This window comes from Panthera tigris, chromosome E3 (assembly GCF_018350195.1).
Source record: "Panthera tigris isolate Pti1 chromosome E3, P.tigris_Pti1_mat1.1, whole genome shotgun sequence".
Lineage (NCBI taxonomy): Eukaryota > Metazoa > Chordata > Mammalia > Carnivora > Felidae > Panthera > Panthera tigris.
The window spans coordinates 23672563-23694640 of record NC_056675.1 but is presented as its reverse complement, the minus strand read 5'-3'; the positions used below and the strand labels follow the sequence as shown (position 1 = coordinate 23694640).

At 44.7% G+C, this 22078-nt stretch overlaps 1 long non-coding RNA gene across 1 annotated transcript; it reads right to left on the bottom strand.

The window, feature by feature from the left end:
• Positions 1 to 7614: 7614 nt before the first annotated feature.
• Positions 7615 to 13354, bottom strand: LOC122234569. Its single transcript, XR_006212392.1, has 4 exons — positions 13036 to 13354; positions 10177 to 10318; positions 8790 to 8885; positions 7615 to 7647 (listed from the first exon to the last, which is right to left on the bottom strand). It is a non-coding gene; the product is annotated as an uncharacterized LOC122234569 (long non-coding RNA).
• Between the last annotated feature and the right edge of the window lie 8724 nt (positions 13355 to 22078).

The following is a 22078-nucleotide window of genomic DNA, read 5'->3' as shown; positions in this document are numbered from 1 at the left end:
TTGCCTTCATTAGGTCTGAGTGGTTTCATTTGGCTGTGTGAGGCTCCTATTGTGGGTTAGTGTTATCTATAGACAGTATGTGGAGCCTAATATTGAAACTGCGTGATGGGCTAAAGGGCAGACGACTTTGGACTCTGCTTATTTTCCTTTTCATTGCATTGTTATCATTATTTCGATTTTTGGGACATAACTAGGGAGTTGATATTATTTTTCAGAGTTACCAGGCTTTATGTTGCATCACGATCGGTGCATCTATCTGGTGAACGTTCATATATGGAGTGTTGGGCACTGTGGTAGGCATTTCAATGGCCTTGCTCTTGTGTTTTTCACACTTGTACTGAACAGCTATTACTATATGGAAATAAAGAAAAGAGAACAATTTCCCAAGTAATTATTGAGTCAAAAGAAAAATAAAATATATAATCAAAGACCACTTAGAGAATAATGAGAATGTGACTCATACATATGAAAACTTACAGGATATAGCCAAAGCCCTTAAATTGCTTTTTATTGTTGAAAATAAAAATGAATGAAGTTAGCTTTAAAATCAAGAAGTATGAAAATTAGCAAAAAAAATTTTCAGGAAGTAAAGAAAAATAAATCTTTTCAAGAACAAAGCAGAAACCCATGGATTCGAAAACAGAAAAGTTCAAGTTATAACAAATATATCCCAGAAGTGGCCTTTGGAAGAAAACCAATAGTACAGATAAACCTCTGGCATATTGACTAAAGGGAGGGAAAGCAAAACAAAATTATAAATGAGGAAGTTAAAAAGGTACATGGGAGATTAAAACCCAAGATATTCCTATGCACAAGTCTTTGTAAAGAAATGAAAAAAAGCCCAACGATGCTGATTTTTGTGCACTCTCAACTATAGAAATTGGCTCGTGCAAAAGTAATGTGTGAAGAGCAGAATAATCATACAAAAATTAAAAAGTTAAAGTGTTACTAAATGGTAGCTCTAAAGTAGCCTCCTTGAACAGAGATTTTTCTAATGTGTTCCCCCCCCCCCATTCTTCCAGTAGCAGATTTTTTCCTATACTTGACTAACGGTTCCAGATTATAGAAAAGCATGGAAAACTCCCTAATTCATTTTATGAGGATGGAACAACCCTGAAATCCAATCTTGAAGAATATAGTGGAGGGGCGGGGGGAGGGGGGGAGAACAGAAGACCAAGGCACTAGATGAAAGACTATAAATAAAATAATAGCAAACAGAATTCAATAATACATTAATAGAATCATTCACCATGACCAAGTAGGATTTAGCCCCAGAATGCAAAGACTTTTGTTTTTCAGATCAATTTCATTAAAAAAGAAATAAAAGAAAATCTCATAGATTAGTTGAGGCAACTTTTTTGCACCCCTCCTGGATTTTATTCTCTCTTCGTCTCCCTCCTTCCCTTCTTCCATCCCTCATCCTTTGCAAAAACAACTATTTTGAAGTTGGTATTTATTCTTCTAATCTATGTTTTGTATCTCTACAATTTTTATGTGTCCATAAATATTTAGCTACATATTATTTTGTATGTCCTTAAAATTTCATAACTGGCTTTATTCTAAATGTGTCCCTCTGGAACTTGCTCTCCCCCACTCCCACCCCTTGGCGTTATGTTCTCAAGATTTATCCATATTGATACAAGTAGATCTAGTTGATTCATTATACAAATGCACTATATTTTATTTCTTTTTTTTTTTTTTTACACATGGACATTTAGTTTGTTTCCCTTATTTTGGTGGCTGATAAAAGTGCTACCACAAACATGGCACATGTTTCCCCAGGTTATAGCAGTTTCCTCTCCCGACAGCAGGGTGTGAGAGTTCTGTCTTCTACAGCCTTGCCAAGTCTTATGTGGGATAGGCTTCTTGCTTGCTTGCTTGCTTTTTCTTTCTTTCATGTTTGTTTGTTTGTTTGTTTTGAGAGAGAGGGAGAGTGCATGTGCGAGCATGCGTGCAAGCAAGGGGGGGAGGGGGAGAGAGAGAGAGAGAGAGAGAGAAAGAGAGAGAGAGAGAGAGACAGACTGAGAATCCCAAGCAGGCTCCACATTATCATCGCAGAGCCTGATTCAGGGCTCGATCTCACAAACCGTGAGATCATGACCTGAGCCGAAGCCAAGAGTCGGATGGATGCTCAACTGATTGAGCCACCCATTTATTTCTTTTTAATTTGTGTCTCCCTGATTACTGGCAGGGTGGAGATGTTTCCAGTGTTCATTGATCAAGAGTGTTCCTTTTTCTCTGAATTGTCTGTTTATATCCTTTCTAATTTACACTAGATTTAAAACATCCTCTTCTTATTGATTTGTAGGATTTCTTTTTATATTCTGAATGTTGATCCAGGACTATTTGATAACAAGGAATCTATTAGTATATTACATCGCAGCATGAGGTTAAAAAAATGCGCCATATAAGGGGCACCTGGGTGGCTCAGTCAGTTAAGCTTCCAACTTTGGCTCAGATCATGATCTCATGGTCCATGAATTCGAGCCTTGTGTCAGGCTCTGTGCTGAAAGCTCAGAGCCTGGAACCTGCTTCAGGCTCTGTGTCTCCCTCTTTCTCTGCCCCTCCCCTGCTTGCACTCTGTCTCTCTCTCTCTCTCTCTCTCTCAAAAATAAACATAAAAAAAAAAAATTAAAGAACATGGTTGGATCTTAGGCAAACATTTAAAAATCAATAGCCAATAAGAAGACTATTATTAAAGTCTTATTCACAGTATCAACAAAAAATAAAATAACCAGGCTGTAAGAGGAAATGTGCATGAAGAAGACTATAAAAATTTACAGAGCAATGCAGATGGCTTAGATAAAGAAATGTATCAGTCACCTGAATAGGAGCCTAAAGAGTTTAGGGATTTAAATTCTTCCAAAATTAGCTTACAGATTAACACATGGAATTTACACTGTTTACTACCTTAAAAAAGTAATTCTGTGGTCCAGTGAGGACAGCATGGGAAGGGACTTGAAACACCAGATATAATAACACATTACAAAGCAATAATGACTAAAACAGAATGGTATGACTCAACAATTCAGAACCGCTTAAGTGGAAGAGCTACTTAACAGTCAGCACAGGTGGTAAGTGGAAGACAAATGAAGCCAAGATAATCTTTTAAAAATCAAAGAGGATTGGAAGCTGGAGTAAAGGAACCAGGTAGGGCAGGTAAGGCTGGGCTGGGCTGTGGGTCTAGCTGTCGGCCAGTGAGAGAAACAACAGGGCCAGGCCCTGACCCATCTTCCCTTTGCATCTATTCCTGCTGGCTTCGGGGCAGGGCTACAGGATGGTCGGAAGCACCCTCGCCGTTCCATCCTCATTCCCCCTCCCCCTGGCTGCTTAGATGATCTACGACGGCCCTCCCAACCCCCAATGGAAAGCCTTCATGTAACAGAGATAATGCTTGGGGTGTTTCAAAGAACTCCTACAGGTCAGGGCTTTATGGTTGGCTAGAAAAGTAAACTGTCTCATAAATAACATTCATGCCTTTCAAAAAACCATTCCTGGAGCAGGTCATCCCCCAGTGAGTACTCTGGCTCACTCTCTCAGCTGTAGAACTGGTCTTGGAGGCACCAGGCACCAGGATCCTGCTTGTGGTAATTTAGCCTTCACCCCACCCTCCTCTCAGTACAGAGCATGCAAAGAGGAAGGTTGCCCAGGGTCTTGCCAGGTTAAGTATGAGAGTAGGAGGCATCTGGGTGTCTTATTCAGTGCTCTGGAATAGGCTCTGACTTGTGGAAGTGGCATGAAGGAGTAGGAGAATGCATTAGGAAGTAACACTCCGGTGTGATGTATGATCTAGAACAGGAATTGGCAGACTTTTTCTGTAAAGGGCCGGATAGTAAATATTTTAGGCTCTGTGGGCCATGTGGTCTCCGTTGCAACCACTCAGCTCTGTCCTTGGTTGTGAAAGCAGTCATAGGCAGTAGGTGAACAAATGGGCGTGAATATGTTCCAATAAAACTTTATTTACAAAAACAAGTGGTAGCTGGGGTTTTGCCCTCAGGCCATTGTTTGCAGATCCACAGTTCAGATTTTGATTTTGTATTAGACCCATCTCTGCTGCTTCCTTGTATGATACTGGTAAATTATTTTACTTCTGAGATTCACTTTCTTCATATCTAACAATGGGGGTCATAAGTCTATAGGATTATTGTACGTGTAAGTGAAGTGGGAGCTTTGTTGTGTTCTAAAAAAATTTTTTTTTAACATTTATTTATTTTTGAGACAGAGAGAGACAGAGCATGAACGGGGGAGGGTCAGAGAGAGAGGGAGACACAGAATCCGAAACAGGCTCCAGGCTCTGAGCAGTCAGCTCAGAGCCTGACACGGGGCTCGAACCCACGGACCGCGAGATCGTGACCTGAGCCGAAGTCGGACGCCCAACCGACTGAGCCATCCAGGCGCCCCATGTTGTGTTGTGTTTTTAGCATCATCATTGTGATTACTGTTTCTTGTGAGGAACAGAGGAGAGTCCTGAAGGTCACCCCAGGACAAGCACAATCCCCCATCCTAGCTTAAAAAAAATCAGAACAGTGATTCTACTTAACGCTTCTGTCAGCAGGCACGAGTCTTGAACATTTCCAAGATGCTGTAACATCTGTTGGCAGGTCTTTGGATATACTTCACATCAAATCTGAATTCCTGAAGGACCCATGCTCATTTTTGTAACTTCAAATTGGAAGTTGAACTAGAGGTTTTCACGGAAATCAGACAGGTCAGGACATTATGGTTGTTTAGGAGAATAAGTCACTGTCTCCATAAATAACATCTCACTTCTCAAGGGTCTGCAGTGTGGCCAGACCATCCTTCTGCACTTTGGCTAAATTTCTTTCTCACTCGGCAGTCATTTGTTGCCGGACATTTGGGAAGGAACATACATTTTCCTTCTCCTCTCTGCTCTACTGGAACATACCCAAGTCCCTGCTCTGGGACTTCTGTGGCGACACCAATTTTGTCACTGTCAGGAGCCAACGTGTGGTCTCTGAAAAGCTGGCTGTTATTTGACGGAAGGGCCTCTGGCATTAAGATGTCCAAATTATTTTATCTGATTTGTTTCAGAGCCAATACATCAGTGTCTGAGCTCTGTCTTGCAGCCTTCTCCTATCTGCATCCCCACTGCCCTGATGGGGACCATCATTGTGTCACTCGTGGTGGCCGGACTGGGTTCCTGACTGTCTCTGTGCCTCTCCTCTCATTGGTCTTTGTGCAGCCCTGCATCCATTTCTCCATGCAGCAGCCACAGCGAGCTTGGGAAAATGCAAATTAGATTACAATAAAAAATTTTAATGGCTTCCCACCAATTTTAGAAGAAAATCCAAACTTCTTACCACGGTTTCTAAGGCCTCACATGATCTGGCCCCTGTTTGCCTGTCACCTTGGCATAGGGGTTGGCTCACTAGGTACCAGCCACACTGATGGCCTCATACTTCTCACTAACGCTACAAGGCCCCCACCTTGGAACTGTACACCACTGTTTCCTCTGTGACAATGCTTGTATTCATTTCCTCTGCCTTCTGTAACAAATGACCAGACTTAGTGACCTAAAATAACACACATTTCTTATCTAAAAGTTTTGGAGCTCACAAGTCCCAGACAGGTCTCAGGGGATTAAAATCAAGGTGTATTACTTCGGAGGCTCTAAGGAGAGAATCCATTTCTTTGCTTCTGCCAGAAGTAGAGGCTGTCTGGATTCCTTGGCTCCTGGCCACGTCAGACCTCTGATTTCCTTGGCACACCTTTGATTCTCTTGCCTCCACTTTTCCCTCATGAGAACCCTTCTGGTCAGGGTGGACTCCGTGGAATAATCCAGGATAATCTCCCCACCTTACAATTCTGAACTCGGTCATGTCTGTAAGGTGCCTTCTGCCAACGTAAGGTAACAGTCATAGACTCCAGGGATCAGAACATGGACATCTTTGGTGGGCAGTGGTATTCTGCCAACCGCAGTGTTCTTCCCCATGTAGCTAACTCTCTAGTCCTGAATCTGATGGCCCTCCTCAGAGAGGCCTTTCTACCAGTCCCATCTACATAGGTTTCCCCTGATCCTTCCTCTCGTAACACCACGTGACTTTCCCTTATTGGAAATCCCTCAATGAATAGGCCCCATTATTAAACCTCTTTGGGTTGTACACTCTCTTCCCTGAAGCTGAAGGTGTCCTTACTCTATAGACCTTAACAGCCTGAGTCTCCTCCCTGCAAGATCTCTATCCAGATGGGTCCCCTTCTCCCCTCCCCCAGGCTTGGTCCTGCCCTGGCCTGGCTTGAGCTGAAATCCGGGAGAAGGAGCAGGTAGGGATGATCTTGGCTTACCCTCAAGACAGTCTTGCCAGCAGTCTTGCCAGCTTCCATGTCCAGTTTGGTTGGGATGCCAGAGGCACAGCCTCTTGACTCCTTTTGCAGGGCACTGGGTCACGGGGCGAAGATTGGAACGTGGGGGGGCGGGTTAGTGCTCTCTCTTTATAGACAGGGCGCTCTTGCCAGCTTAGAGAGTTACTGGCAGGACCTATCCTCGTCTGAACCAGCAAATGGTCTGGCTGGAGTGCTTTCGTGCACCAAAATTTATGGTATTAATCACAGCTCAGCGAGAAACTTTTCCAGCAGCAGGCTCTCTATTTTAGGTTGTGCTCCCCAGAAGCAGCCCCTGTGATGCAGATTGTGTAGAGTCATTTATTAGGACTTCTCAGGGGACACGGGTAGAAAAGTAGAGACATGGGGTGGGGACTGGAAGAGGCAAGAAGAGTGTGATATCATCAAGCAAGGTCCCATGGAAGGTCCGCATGGCTCAGTTCCACAGGGGAGCTCAAGTGGCTATACAGGTCACGCCTCACAAAGACAAGAGCTGGTGAGTTTATACACCTGTACCTGTCACTAATTGGTTAAGGGCTAAAGAGAATTCTCTAAAGGGAATGGGAATTCCTAGATACTTCGTGCTGTTGGCATACCCAGGCAAAGTGAGAGCAGTCCTCTGACAGGACATATGGGTGCTGGCTGAGCTGCACACCTGTGCACACCTGTGCTTGTGTGCTAACAGCAGCGACAGATCTGAGTGTATGTGCAGAGCCCTGGAAGTCCAACTATGTTCTCCTACTCTTAACTGGACGCATCAATTCACTAAACACATACTCATTCATCTTCAAATCTATGCCAGGCTCTGGGGATGCAGGTGACAAAGGACATGGGCCTAGCCCTCATGAAGTTCAAAGGTGAGTAGGAAAGACAGACTTAATGTTTAAAAATGCCTACAAAATGCCTACAAAAATGAGAAATTACAGTTGTGTTCAGTGTTGTGGATGAGAAGGACGAGCTACCACCAGAGCAGACCTGACATGGTGGACAGGTGGGCATGGGAAGCTTTTCATAACAAGTGATGCCGAGCCAAGAGCTGAAGGATGAGTATAGCTGAACCTGGCTAAAAAGGGAGGAAAGAACGTTGTAAGCCAAGGGAGCATGTGCAAGGGTCCTGAGGGAGGAATCACCAGGAGGAACTGAAAGAAGGCTGGTGTGTCTGGAGTTCCAAGAGTAGGGGGAGTGGTAAGAGACCAGCCTATGGCTTGTTGAGGAATGATTTTTTTTCCTGCTTGCCACCTCATTTCTTTCTGATCTTGTCCAGTGTCTTTCACACCCAGATCTGTTGGCCATTCTATAGTATGTTCTCTGGAAGCCAAAGGGAAATGGGGACATAGAGAAGATGTTAGGTGGTAGAGTCTATTTTCAACTGTTCATATTTTCCCCACTGAAACTTATAGCTGAAATTAATACATAAATTTACAGCCGCAAGTCAGTTGTGATAAATAATCCCAGAAGTGTTCCGATTATTTACATTTTTATGGAATCTTGCCTGAGCAAACCCAGAGAGCTCACTAGGCACTTGAAGAATTATGTCTTGTTCAAAACCAATTTAATAGCAATGGCAAATAAAGCCATCTGTGGGAACTTGTAGAGTAGAGTAGTAATTCTCTGCCAGATGAGCAATATACAAAAAGCACCAAATGAAGCTGAGCACACCGAGCTCAAAGAAGAGTAACAACCACAACTTAACTGAACCGTCCGAGGACAGCAGGCCTCCAAGTATCTCTTGCTTACATGTCATCCAGATGAGCATTCTGGTCACGTAGCGATGTGAGCAGAGTCCCTCATGCTAGCCCCGCACACAGCGGCGTGGGCTGGAGGCAGTTCGCACAACAGGGAAGAAGGTTCGCTTAGCGGAGGGGTCAGCAGCATGGGTTTGGGGTCAAAGAGTTGAGGTTCGCATCTGGGTTTTGTCACTTACTAGCTGTGCGACATCAGGCACATCATTATTTCTCACTGTCCTAATGCATAAAATGGGATAATACGTGTTTGTGTTTTTCTCTCTAAACCCAGCTAATGGCATTGGTTTTCTGTTCCTTCTTTCTTTTCTTTCATAGTTTATTGCTTATTTTTAAAAGCTTTACTGAGGCACAATTTATATGCATTGAAATCCACCCATTTTAAATGTACAGTTCGATGAGTTTTTAGTTTTAATTTATATAATCGTGCAATTACCTCCTCAATCCAGTTCTAGAATACTTCCATCACTCCCCAGAGCTTCCTCATTCCCATTTGTGGTTGATGCCTTCCCCCACCTCCAGCTGTAGGCGACCACCAATGTGTTTCCATCTCTACAGTCTTTTCTTGAAATCTCCTGTCACCCAAATCACATAACACGTAGTCTTCTATGGCCAGCTTCTTTCACTTAGCACAGTGTTCCTGAGATCTGTCCCTGTTGTTGCACGCATCCAGTTTGTTCCCTTTTAATGCCTATTTTACGCACTTACCAGTTGACGGATACTCGGGTTGTCCAGTTTTGGGCTGTTACACTTGCATAGACGTCTTTGTGTGGACACATACTTTTATTTCTCTTAACTAGGTATCTAGGAGAGAAATTGCTGGGTTGTATGCTAAAGTAATTTTTTAAGAAATCGCCAAATCATTTTCCAAAATGGCCATACCATTTTATATTCTCACCATCAGTATGAGTTACCATCAATATGCATTTACTCTCCATCCTCACAAACGTTTGATTTGTCCATCGTTTTTATTTAGCCCCTCTAAATATGTTGTGGCATCTCACTGAGGTCTCCATTTGCATTTCTGTGACGGCCAACGGTGTGTGCACCTTGTCATACACTTAATACCCATTCATATATCTTCTTTGGAGAAGTGTTCATTCACATCTTTTGCCCATTAAAAAAATTGGGTTGTTTGTCTGCATATTATGCAGTTGTAACCATTCGTTATTTTGGATACAGGTCCTTTATCAGGTATGTGTTTGGCAAATGTTTTCTTTCAGTCTGTGGCTTGTCTTTTTCATTTTACTTCGTGCTATATATATATATATATATATATATATATATATATATATATATATATATATATATTAAGTTTATTTATTTATCTTCAGAGAGACAGAGCAAGTGGGGTGGGAGCAGAGAGCGAGCGAGCAAGAGGACCCCACGCAGTCTCCACGCTGTGAGTGCAGAGCCTGATGCCAGGCTCCATCTAACAAACTGTGAGATCATGGCCTGAGCTGGAATCAAGAGTCAGAGGCTCAACTGATTGAGCCACCAGGCACCCCAACTTAGCGCTATCTTATAAAGAGCAGAAGTTTTAGGGGTGCCTGGTTGGCTCAGTAGCTTGAGTGTCTGACTCTTGATTTTGACTCAGGTCATGGTCCCAGGATTGTGGGATTGAGCCCCGTATCAGGTTCCATGCTGAGCATAGAGTCTGCTTGGGATTCTCTCTCTCTTTGTCTCTGCCTTCCCTCCCCCACTCGCACACCCTCTCTCTCTCTAAAACATAAAAAAAAAAAAACCCCGGAAGTTTGAAATTTTGATGAAGTCCAATTTGTTAACCTTTTCTTTTATGGATTGTTCTTTTAATGTCAATACTAAGAAATGTTTGCTTAGACCAAGGTCACAAAAGTTTTCTGTTATGTTTTCTTCTAGAAGTTTTAGTTCTTACATTTGGATTATGATTTGCTTCCAGTTAATTTTTTTGCATGTGGTGTGAGTTAAGGGTCTAAATTCATTTTTTAACATAAGGATAGCCAATTGTTTTCACACCATTTGTTGGGAGATTACCCTTTTCTCATTGAACTGCCTTGGCCTCCTGTTGAAAATCATTTGACTATTTATGTGTGAGTTAAATTGTAGATTCTCTTACTTTACTTTTGAAGAATCACTTTTCTCCCCCTTGATGCAGGCTCATGGGATAGTAATTGGAGACCCCCATCCTCTCCTAGATGTGGAGTGAGCACAGGAACGAAGCTGGTGTATTTTGATGCTTTCTACCTAGGATTTGAATCCTGGGCAGATCAGGGCACAGATAATGGAAGAAATTTGATTTAATGACAAAGGTGGTTTCCTAATCAAACTCATTCTAGTCTTAATTACAACAGCTAACACCCACAGACCACTTACTAAGTGCTCAGCAAATAGTAAATACTTTTATTATATACACTTATTTAATACAGTAAAACCATCAGGCATGCTCTTATTATCCCCATTTCACAGATGGGAAAGCCAAGGCATGCATAGCCCAAGTAATTTGTGCATCTTAAAGCTAGTAAGTATCAAGAACAGGATTTGAACCCAGGGAGCCTGGTTCTAGAACCCATGCTTTTATTTAATTTTTTAAAAAATGTTTATTTTTGAGAGAGACAGAGAGAGAGAGATGAAGACACAGAATCTGAAGCAGGCTCCAGGCTCTGAGCTGTCAGCACAGAGCCCACGTGGGGCTCGAACTCATGAACTGTGAGATTGGATGCTTAACCAACTGAGCCACCCAGGTGCCCCAGAATCCATGCTTTTAAATATCGGACTATTCTATCTTTGTTGTGCTTCTTTCTTTCTTTCTTTCTTTCTTTCTTTCTTTCTTTCTTTCTTTCTTTCCTTCCTTCTTTCTTCATTCATTCATTCATTCATTCACTCATTTTTAGTAATCTCTACACCCAGTATGGGGCTTGAGATCCACTCCCAGATCAAGTGTTGCATACTCTTCTGACTGAGCCAGCCAGGCGCCTGGTGCTTCTTCCTCTTCTTTTTTTTTTTTTTTTTGCTTCTGGGAGTGCCTTGGTTCTTGTCTGCTCCCAGGCTTGGCTATAGTATAGTCTAGAGGCTACTATAGACGACACGGTCTCCCATTTCCATACAGTAATTTCCCAGTGGCTTAAATCACTTACAGTCACTTTGTTTCTTGCAACTAAAGTATGCCGACAAGCCCAATTCACAGTTATTGTGAGGAATAAAGGAAGATCATGCATGTCAACCACTAAGCACAGTACCTAGTGCATAGCACATCAATAGATGTTAGAGGTGGTGGTGATGATGGTGGTGGTGGTGGAGAGACATGAGGTCAGGTGATAGCAGATAATACAACAGCTCTATGTGCCAGGTATGGTAGTGGCACAGAGAAGGAAGTATCCAACTCTGCCTGGGAAGTTCCATGAAAGCTACAGAAGAAATACTAAGGCTGGGTCTTGCAGGATGCATCTAGGAAGCATGAGGAGGAGGAGTAGATGAGAGGTGGAAATGGTCCGTAGAAAGCCCTGGCATGTTTTGAGAAGTGTGAAATTTGTTATGGTTGAATTGAAGGTGGAACTGGATGGGTGACAGAAGATGAACTTGGAGAGGTATTTTGGAGGGCCCTGTAGATCTTGCCAAGGATGTCTGACTTTATCCTGGATGAGGCATGGAGTCCCTGAAGGAGAATGTGTCCTGGTGCAACACTTGTCAGACGAGCATTTAAAAACCAGTTGAGATTTCCAGCACAAGATGGGGTCTTCTTCAGCCGTGTATTAGTGCACCAGGGCCGTGTCACAAACCACCACAGGCTGGGTGGCCACACCACAGAAATTCACCTCTCACACTTCTGGGGTCTGGAAGCCCAAGATCAAGTATTGGCAGGTTTGGTTTCTCCTGAGGTCTCTCTCCTTGACTTAGAGATGTTGTCTTGTTGCTGTGTCCTCACACGGCCTTTATCTCTGTGTGAGCTGGTGTCTCCTTTTCTTCTTCGAAGAACACCAGTCATACTGGATTAAGGCCCCACCCTTGTGACTTCATTTAATCTTAGTTACCCCTTTAAAGGCCTTATCTCCAAATACAGTCACACTGAGGGTTTAGGCTTCAACACGTGAACTTGGGCGGGGTGGGGGATGACACAGTTCAGCCCACATAACTAGCATTTCGTGAAATATGTATTATCTCCTGAGCCCTGTGCCAAGTAACTTCCATGCAGTCTTTCATTTCATCCCCATACCAGCTTTGTAACCTTGGACAATTAAGTTAACCTCTCTGTGCCTCAGTGTCCTCATCTGCAAAATGAAGATAATAATAGTCTCTGCCATATGGTGTTGTTATAAGTATCACCTGAATTAATATATGTAAAGCTGGGTGTTTGTTAAATATATAAATAAGCCCTTTCTAGGATGAGGGCAGAATTCATCTCCTCCTTTTACAGACCAGAAACCTGAGACCCAGAAGGAGTAAGCACCTTGCCCACAGTCAGATGGCAGAAACACTTGAATTCAGAGCTGTCATAACCACAACCCTATCATCTCAGATCTCTGAGATGGGCTCAGGGGGTCCTAGACTTGTGGTGGATTCTGCTGTTTCTCAAGGAAAAGAGCCTGACCAAACTCCTTTTTGGAGCACAGGGCTTTTCAAAAAGCATTCACTGGCCACTAGACTGGCACCGGGACTGGCACTCTGATCTGCCCAATCTGCTGCCTCAGATGACCAGCATCAGGGAATTTTTTAGGTGACAAGTTGGGGATAGATTTGGAGAAAGAGCAGAAATTCTGGTGGGCTGAAGCACAGGGTGCTTGGTGGCTGGTGGTGTCCTGAGCCGGAGTTAGTTACCTCCTGTCTGCTCTTGGGGTTGTAAGCCACAGGGAGACACTGGAAATCGTTTAAGCAGGATCACTTCATCAGTATGAATTCACAAAAATGGATACTGGCCAATTTAGGCAAATGAAAAACAAAACAAAACAATTAAAATTGAGACAAAGGTCAATACTCATACCTTTAGAAAGAGGTGCTCCAAAGATCTAGGCAACAGGAACTGACAAAACTCTTCAAGGCACTTTTACAATTTTTTCTTCTCTGCGGGATCCCCTTTGGGCTCGTTCGGGGGAGAGGGAATCTGATTGGCCTAGCCTGGGTCACATGACCAGCATCTGGGCGGGCAGACACTCTTGACTGACAGTGCCACCAAACGGTCGCCGATGCGGGAGGGGGTTCCTCAAGTAAAAGTGGGTGCTGTTACCTGAAGATGGAGAGTTGTTAAAAACATAAGAGAGGATGCAAGTAGACTTCTCCTAACTGAGAGAGCAGACCTGAGAACCAAACCAGAAAAGGGTGCTCTTGCTAATTTTCCACAGCCAACTCAGCAGTTCAAGTGCAGTACCGCTTGAAAACCTGCCCCCTGCCTAATTTTAGCTTGTGACTCTAGGGATAAATGTAGGTCTTTTTCAATAGTTAAAATCTAATGGTGGACAACTGGAGACATTTCTGCCCATATAGAAACAGAGTGTGTTTTATGAAGAAATTTACTAGTTTTTTGAATAGATAATGCTTGAGTGGTATCTTCCGCTGGTTGAAAAATCAAGATGATACAAAAGGTGTACACCTGAAAGTCTCCTCCCTCTCCCAGGCCTACAGATAAGCACTTATTAGTTTCTTGGGTGCCCTTCTGGTGTTTCTGTAAGATTCTGTTACAAGTACAGGTGAAGATGTATAGGAAGGACTTGTCCTGGGTTTCCTTTCTGGAAGGTGTTGGACTCCGCCCTTCTCCACCCCAGGAGGCTCAGTGGAATCCTCTAGCTCATTGGGACTGGGGAACTTAGGAGTTGAGGCCAGTTTTCACATTCCTCCAGGTTCTAGCCAGAAGGGCCAATCCTGTTGGCCACTTGTTTTGTAAATAAAGTTTTAACTGGAACACAGCCACACCCATTTGTTTACCTGTCGTCTGTGGCTGCTTTTCCTTCACAACAGCAGAGCTGGGTAACAGAGACTTTCAGAGCCTGACACGCTTTCTATCTGTCCCTTTGTGGAAGACCTTTGGGAGGCCTGCTGTAGGAGCTTCCCAGGATTAGAGAAGCCTTGATGGCCCCAAGTGAGGAGGCTATGACTTCAGAGAAGGAGCAGTTCAGACAAGAAGTCTGAGAGTCATCCTTTTCCCCTCCTTTGCCTCAGCCTACCCCCACCTCACATTAGTTCAGTACCAGTGCCTGTTGGTTTTTGCTCCAAAGTATTCCTGGATTCTGTCCATGTCTCTCCCTCTCTGGCAGCATCATCCTGGCTTCATCTTCCACCCAGACCACCACTGTCCCCCCCAACCCCCCGAGTCTCTCTCCTGCTTCCATCCATTCTTCACAGAGAAGCCAAAGAGGGTCTTTGCTAAGTGTAGATCTGGTCAGGTTGGCTCACCCTCCTGCTTAAAACCCTTTAGTGGCTTCCTATTGTTCTTAGAATTGGGGCTCAAATCCACAGTCTGGCCCCTGCTGGCCTGTCCAGAGCCCTCTCGGGCCATGCTCCCCACTCTCTGCACTCTGGCCACACAGCTGGTGCTGGGCTCCCTGCAAAACAGGGCTTTTGCACTTGATACTTCCTCTACCTGAATATACCTGAATGTTCCCTACCCTCCTTGCTTTTTCAACGGACTCCTCATCCTCTGGTGTTACCTTGACCAGTACTTTCTCAAAGAGATCTCTCTTGATCTTCTCACTTCTTAGAGGCTTCTGTCCACATCCCCATCATCTTGTCACAGCTGCAGTTCTGTGTTTATTTGTGATCGTTTCTTTTTGGTCTGCCTTTTCCGTGAGAGTGGGACCCCTTATCCGCTGTTGCTGACTATGGGGTCCTTGGTGCCTAGCACAGTGCTTTGCACATAATAGACCCTCACTAGGTATTTACCAAGTAGAGAATGAATCATGTTCCATTCCAGCCACCTCTGGGTGACAGGAGAAATCCTGCTGTGCAGCTTGTTGAGGTTTCAGGTGCCAGAGTCTCAATTTCTTCCCCCGAGAGCCACATTTAACACAGCGAGTTGGCAGAGGCAACCTTAGGCTGGTGTTGATTGAATGCCACTTTGAGACAGCAGCTGCTGAATTCCTTCCAGTTGGTGTCTCCAGCCCCAGACAGGGTGTACACAGTGTGCTTTTCTCCAGACTGTGTCCCCAGGATCAGTCATACCAGGAGGGCTGCTTGTCGCTTCCCTGTGCCCAGTCTCCCAAGAGCCCAACCAGTGAAGATACTAATGAGGAAAGACAGGTGTCTCAGTGCCCCTGCCCCCCATCTGTTAAGTATTCCATGGGATCCAGACACAGAATTTTATTTGTTTTTCTGGACCTAAGCTGCCCCTTGACATAGCCAGTGATTGCTTTTTTAAAACCATGAAGGGGGACTAGGTCCTTTCATCCACTGATAAGGTGCTAGGTGACAGAGAGATCAGCATCCCAACACATAAATCTGCAACTAATCCTTGGGAATCAATATTTTTCATTAAGAACCTGTGAGAGTTGGGCCATTATGGGGAAAATCTGTTTAGGTTGACACCTTGATGAAGTTATTCAGTTCAGGGGCTTAAGTCATTGAAAGGTAATAAAGAGCACAGAGCAATCTCGGGGCTGGTTAGGGGAGAAAACGATGGGAGTATTGAGTTTCAGTTCAGTGAAAAATGACCTCCTGATTTATTGGGGAATGATGGGGTGCTGGCCTCTTGGGCAGGCCGGGCCAGACACAATCAACATGGCAGCATCTCACTCACCGCCTTGCACCCACTGCAATAGTAGCTGCTATTTATAAGCTGTCTGGAGGGGAGAAATGGGGAAGTATGCCAGGGTCTTGGGATATTTTCAACATTCTCCAAGTCCTGACCTCATAATGCTCTTTCACATTTTGGATTTTCTCCTATAGATCATGTGAGATAGGGGCATTGAAGTGTTCTAAAGAGTTTAACAATGAGATTGAATTTACGTTTGTAGAACTGCCTTTATGACCCACTGTATCTAGAAGGACCCAGCCCATCACCAGAAAGAACCAGTCTTTCTTGGAGCCAATCATGGGTATATTCAGAATCCAGAGGATGGTGTCCCAACTGTGGGTCCCATTTGTCCACAGAGAATTACCTTAGATGGGCTCTTGGAAGTACACATTCTTGTCTCTTGCCCTCTTCCTTCCCTTCTTTCTTCCTTTCTTTCTTTTCTTCCTTCTCCCTCCCTTCTCCCTGCTCTGTGCATTTACAAGTGATGTTAGCCGCGTCATATGAGGAGTTTCCTTTGACATTTTCTTGTGAAATCAAAAAAGTGCCAGCATCAGAGTGTTTTATATTGGATGAAATATGGTATTTTGATTTAGTGCAGACGAAAGATGTCCTCTCTGGGGGTGAGGATGAGGAAGTATTAAAGAGATGAAGGGTGCAGGAACCTCGTTCTACTGAAAAGTCACACTGGCAGCTGGATGGGATAGGTATGGGGAGGGCAGAATGCAGGCAAGGAGTCCAGGAGAGGGTCTGAACTCAGGCAGTCACAGTAGGGATACTAAGAAAGTAGATTCAGAAAGTAGTTAAGAAGTCAGATCAATAGGAGTTGGCTGACAGTTTGGATTTGGGAGATGAGGACAAGAGCTGGCAGATGAAGCAGGTGGGCTGGAGCTCAGCAGACGCAGTGAGTTCTTGGTGATGAAGAGGGAGTGAAAGGCCAAGGCCTGAATGGGATCACCGAGAAAAGAGTGGAAGGAAGGAGAAGATAAACAGAACCAAGCAGCAAGGGACAGGTGGAGGGACAGGTAGAGGGGACAGAGGAGCAGGCAGAGAAAGAGAGAAGGAAAACCAGAGGGAGTGGAACCGTGGAAGCCAAGGGTGGAGAACGAGGGAAGAGACAACTGTGCTAACCGTCTGCAGAGAAGGCAAGTAAGATCATAACTCAGAATGCCCATCTGGCTTGGCAATATAGTGTCATTTCTGACCATACTCAGAACAGTCTCGGTGGCACGCTGGGAACCAGAGAGCAGCGGATTGAGGAGTGAGTGGACCTCAACTCCTGGGGCTTCTTTCACTGTTCTGTAGAGCTGTGCTCCCAGACACGTGGTCCTTGCCTAGCACAACGTGAATGGCGCCCCCTACAGGCCTGGATGGAAGCGCAGCTTCTTAGTGTAGATGAGATGCTTGGCTTTGGGAGGTGGGAAGGGGCAGTTGCTATAGAGGAGTCTCACTTGCATTATTTTAACTTTGAGGAGATTTGAGCTATTGTTTTGGCACTGAGGAGGAAAACTTGGAGAAGAGGCTCGCGCTAAAGGTAGAGAAAACAGAGGGCAGAAAATTAATGAAAGGGGTAAGATCTAGAAAGAGATGCAGAAACCAGCCTTATGCAGGGGGCCTGTCTTCCTTCAAGTCAGGAGGAACGGAGGTAAGTGCCCTTCCCATTTACTTAACCAGCAAGTGATCCACTCTTTATGGGGCTCGGTCCTCAATGCAACACGCCGCTTAGATTTTGTGAGAGCCAGCGTAGGGTAATAGTCCTGGGCTCGGTGTTTATAGACCACAGCCAGGCTTGCCTACGGGAGTTGTCAGTCTGCTCTCATTTCCTGGTCTTACCTTCTAACACTTTATTCACTTATGTATTCATTAATTTATCCGTTCCACAAGCACTCATTGAGCACCTGCTGTGTTCAGATACTGTACTGAGCCCCAGTGGGTACAAAACTGAACACAACCCAGTTCCTGCCCCCATAGAGCTTAGCGTCTTGTGGCAGAAGCACACTGGCAAGCAGACAGAGTGCCATGGGATCGCGACTTTCATGTGGAAAAGTGCTGTGCCGGCAGCCCCTGCGCAGGAAAGAAAGGGCATGGTTGTGGGGAGGCTTGTTTACATCCAGCCCAGCGTTATTCCACCAGTTAATCATTTGTCTAGCCTGTTGGAGACGTTAGGATCTATGCCTTATTGGTTCCTGTGTCCCCTGTGCCAGGCAGAGCTTGGTTCTAGGAAGATGTGTAACAGACATGAGTGCTTCTTTCCAGCTATAGCTATAGCTATGTCTTTGTCCGGTGTTTCTCAGCCTTTTAAATTCTGGGTACCCCTTTCGTGATTTATCCTCCACCACCCCCCAAATCCTCCCTTAAAAAGATTTAGTCTTTTTAAACCATCGGTGTTTATTAATAGCCATTAATTCATGTAGCCATTTAAAAATTAGGCATTTTGTAAAATAATAAATCGCAATATAAAATAGCAGTAACATTAAAAAACAGCATTGGGGCACCTGGGTGGCTCACTGGGTTAAGCGGCTGACTCTTGGTTTCAGCTCACAGTTCGTGGGACTGAGCCCTTTGTCTGGCTGTGCGCTGACAGCACAGAGCATGCTTGGGATTCTCTCTCTTCCTCTCTGTTTGACCCTTCCCTGCTCTCTCGCTCTCTTTCTCAAGATAAATAAGCATTAAAAAAAAAAAAAAAGGCATTTACTTAACCAGTCCGGTGGGGTTTTTGTCAACCTGTTGTGTTATGGTAGCTAAATGTCCAGATTTCTTTAGGGATTTGTTGTGGGTAACCCTTCCCTCTGCCTCCAGGTGGCAGCATGGAGTAGTGGTGAAGCCCTTGCATTTTGGAATCCAGTTTTTCTGGGCTCAGAATCTTGGTACTGCCAGTTACCAGCTGTGTGACCTTGGCTGAGTTACTTAGTCTCAGTTTCCCCACCCATAAAAGGGGAATATAATCAATACCCATCTTACAGAGTTTCTCTAAGGATTTTCACGAAGAGTCTAGGATATAGTTGGCATCTCAGAAGTGTTTTCCATCTGGTGAGGTCTGTGCTCTGACAACCCAGTGACTTCTCCCCGGACTGCAAGAAGCCCCTGGCCATCCCACCCCTCTGCGCCGAGGGAGGAGCTCTATAGCTTTTTCGGTTTGCTCCCCGTGATTTCCAAAGGCAGCAGCATTTCTGAGCGGAAACCAATGCTGGCCTGCTGCTCGCTGGTTCTGTATGTATTGATTAGCGTCGCAGGGGTGGGGATGGGGGTACTGTTCTAGAAACACTCACTTTGATTCCTCAAATAAATCCCCCCCGGGTCCTGCTAGGAAACTAATTGGGAGTTGATTCTGATGAATAAATGTGCTGCCGCCGCCTGAGGAATTGACCATGCTGGCAGATGGCTAGAGCATGAGAAACACTCTGTCGTGGCCTTCTAAGGGGCCCATCAATAATAGATCTGCTCCAGCCCTAGGAGGGGGAAGCATTTCTGCTGTAGGTATGAATTATGGATGCCGTTTAGGGTAATGCGGATCTATCTCAAAGGTTCCGCTCAGTTTATGTGCTAGTAAAAGCCGGCAATTTGCTTGTGTTCCAGCTATAATTTGCGCTACATTAAGGGACCCTCCTTTCCATAATGGATGTGCGGTTTGAACGCAGGCGCAGTCGGGCCTCGAGGGCAAGGCCCTGCCCGCCAGACGTGGATTTCGGCCAGGTGGGGCGTCCGCAGCCAATCGCAGGGCTCCAGAGCCCGAGAGCTGTGCTGCCGAGGCAGGTGGAGCCCTCCGCTCCTGCCCAAGGTCTTGGGAAGATGCTGCACGAAAGCCCAGAGCACTTCTGTGAGTCTTCCATCAAATGTACCGGCTGTATTTCCCGAGAGGAGCACAAAAGAAAACCTGTGGGCTGACAGTCTAGACAGAAAGACCCGGCGCTTTTGCAGGAGAAGCCTTAGGGGACATGGTTGAGAGCACAGATTCTGGAGCCAGACTGTCCCGGTTTGAATACTGACTTTGCCCCTTCTGAGCTGTGTGACTTTCTGCAAGTTACCCAGCCTTTCTGTGCCTTTGTTTCCTCCTGCCCCCAAATGGTACTAATAGTCCCTACCAGTTACATGCTAAAGCCAGAACAAGCTCTTGAAAGCCAACTGTTTAATTATCAGGAATTGTGTGAGCTGGTTGTTCAAAACAGCCATTACCAAAAATTAAACTCTATAAACTTGTACTTACAAGTTATATTGAAACCAAAGGTAGTGAGTACTCAAAACTTATCGATTCCTTGCTATTTTACTCCCTTTTACTGTTATCTGTGCTCCTGAGGCTATTTATGTCTCTTATATCTGCATGGTGGCAGTGATATGGCGGTATGTCCCTGTGTCTCTCCTCCCATATCTGAGGCCTGTGACATCACAATGGTATCCTGAAATTGGCACTGGTGGGAGTATTTACACCAGGGACATGGGCAAACATTTCCCCTAGAGCTGTTTGTTAAACTTTTTTTTTTTAGAGCTGACTTTTTTTAAATTAAAATTTTTTTTAAATTTTAGAGATTGAGAGAGGGGTAGAGATAGAGATAGAGAGAGAGTGCAGGCAGGGGAAAGGGGTGGGGGGGTTGAGAGAGAGAGAGAGAGAGAGAGAGAGAGAGAGAGAATCTTAAGCCGACTCCACGCCCAGGGCAGAGCCCAACTCGGGTCTCCATCCCACGACCCTGAGGTCATGAGCTGAAGTCAAGAGTTGGGTGCTCAACTGACTGAGTCACCCAGGCACCCCAAGATTTAGTTTTCTTATCTGCAGTACTGGGGCAGTAACACTTCTCAGTTGTTGTGAGATTAAGTGGAATAATGTACTTAAGGAGTTTAACACCCTACCTGGATATAATAGGTACATAATAAATATTAATGGTGACCATAGCTACTACCTGGTCCTCAGAGGTCTTTACTCAAAAGCAGTGCCTGGAAGGTTGTCTCTGGAGAGCAGGCACTATGGGTAGGAGCCTGGGAAGCCATGGAGGGAGGATACTCCTGAGGCTGGCTCTGGGGAGGGGGGGCAGTGGTTCCCTGGTGATCCTCCTACCCCCGTGAAGCAGAGCAGATGGAACCCCTGGATGCTCAGTGAGAAGCCAACCACTGATACGACTTAGGGCTTTTCAAGACTCCAGAAAGAAGGGGGGCCTGAAAAATGATGGAGTGTAGGATCAGTGACGGTTAACTTCTTGAGAACCTTCTTTTGTAGGGGTGCAGTGGGGTTTCAGCTGGATTGTATTTGGTTTAGACAAATAAACAATGTTACTTCCACCTTAATATTTGAGAGCAATTCATAGTTGTGACAGGTGTGAAGTGCGTGGCTTGTAAAAGAGGCTCAAGAAACAGTTGTTTCCTTTGTTTTTTTGTTTGTCTTTATCACATTTAATCTCAACCCCACAGCTGTTTAGAGGTTGAGACCTAAGCTTTAAAGCCAAATAGACCCAACTGCGAATCCTTCACCAACCACTTACTTGGCAGTGGGAACCTGAGTGAATCACTTAGTCTGCACACACCTCAGTTACACTATCTATTCAATGGGCATTAAATATAGTACTGTTTTTAAGAATGAAAAGACCCTTAAACATAATAAGTACTAACTAAATAAGTGGTGGTTGTTGTTACTGTATGCTTTATAAGTCAAGTAGGAAAAAATAAATTCCATTAAATAAAGGAAGAAAGGGAGGCACAGAGAAGCCAAAAGTCTCCTCTGAGGTCAGGAGGGATTCAGAAGCCCAACTTGACTGTCTTGCCATCTATTCCAGGAGGGAACACTTTGTTCCCAGTACTTCTCAGAGCCAGGATTCCACCAACCTGAGTGTTCCATGCTCCCCAAAGCTTTCCAAAGCTATAAATATAGATGGAACTTTCTGAGAAATTTGCTGGATCAGAGCTTTTGTCTAAGCAGACAACTTTGGTCGGCCTTGGCTCCCTTTCCTCATTGCCTTGTTCCATGAATCCATTGTTTCAGTTCACTCTGTGGTTTCTACTGGAATCTTCCAGAAGCACTTTAAGCTTAAAGAGGAGAGGAGGGTGGGATGCCAACCTCTGGCATAACACAGACAGTGAAAATACTCAGTCTGATTTGCTAGAGTTGCCAATGAACCTGATGGGGCTGTTGTTTTTAAAATTTGAGTGGTATGTGTACTTATTTAGGTATTTTTAGAGCCAGTTTTCTGATTATAAAAGCATTATGGGGCAATTGTGGAAAAATTTGGAAGTCAGAGATCCAATACTTTTTTTTTTCTTAAAGGTAAGCAGTTTAGTAAAATCCCAATTCCCTAAATCCCATTGGATTTTTAAAACAACA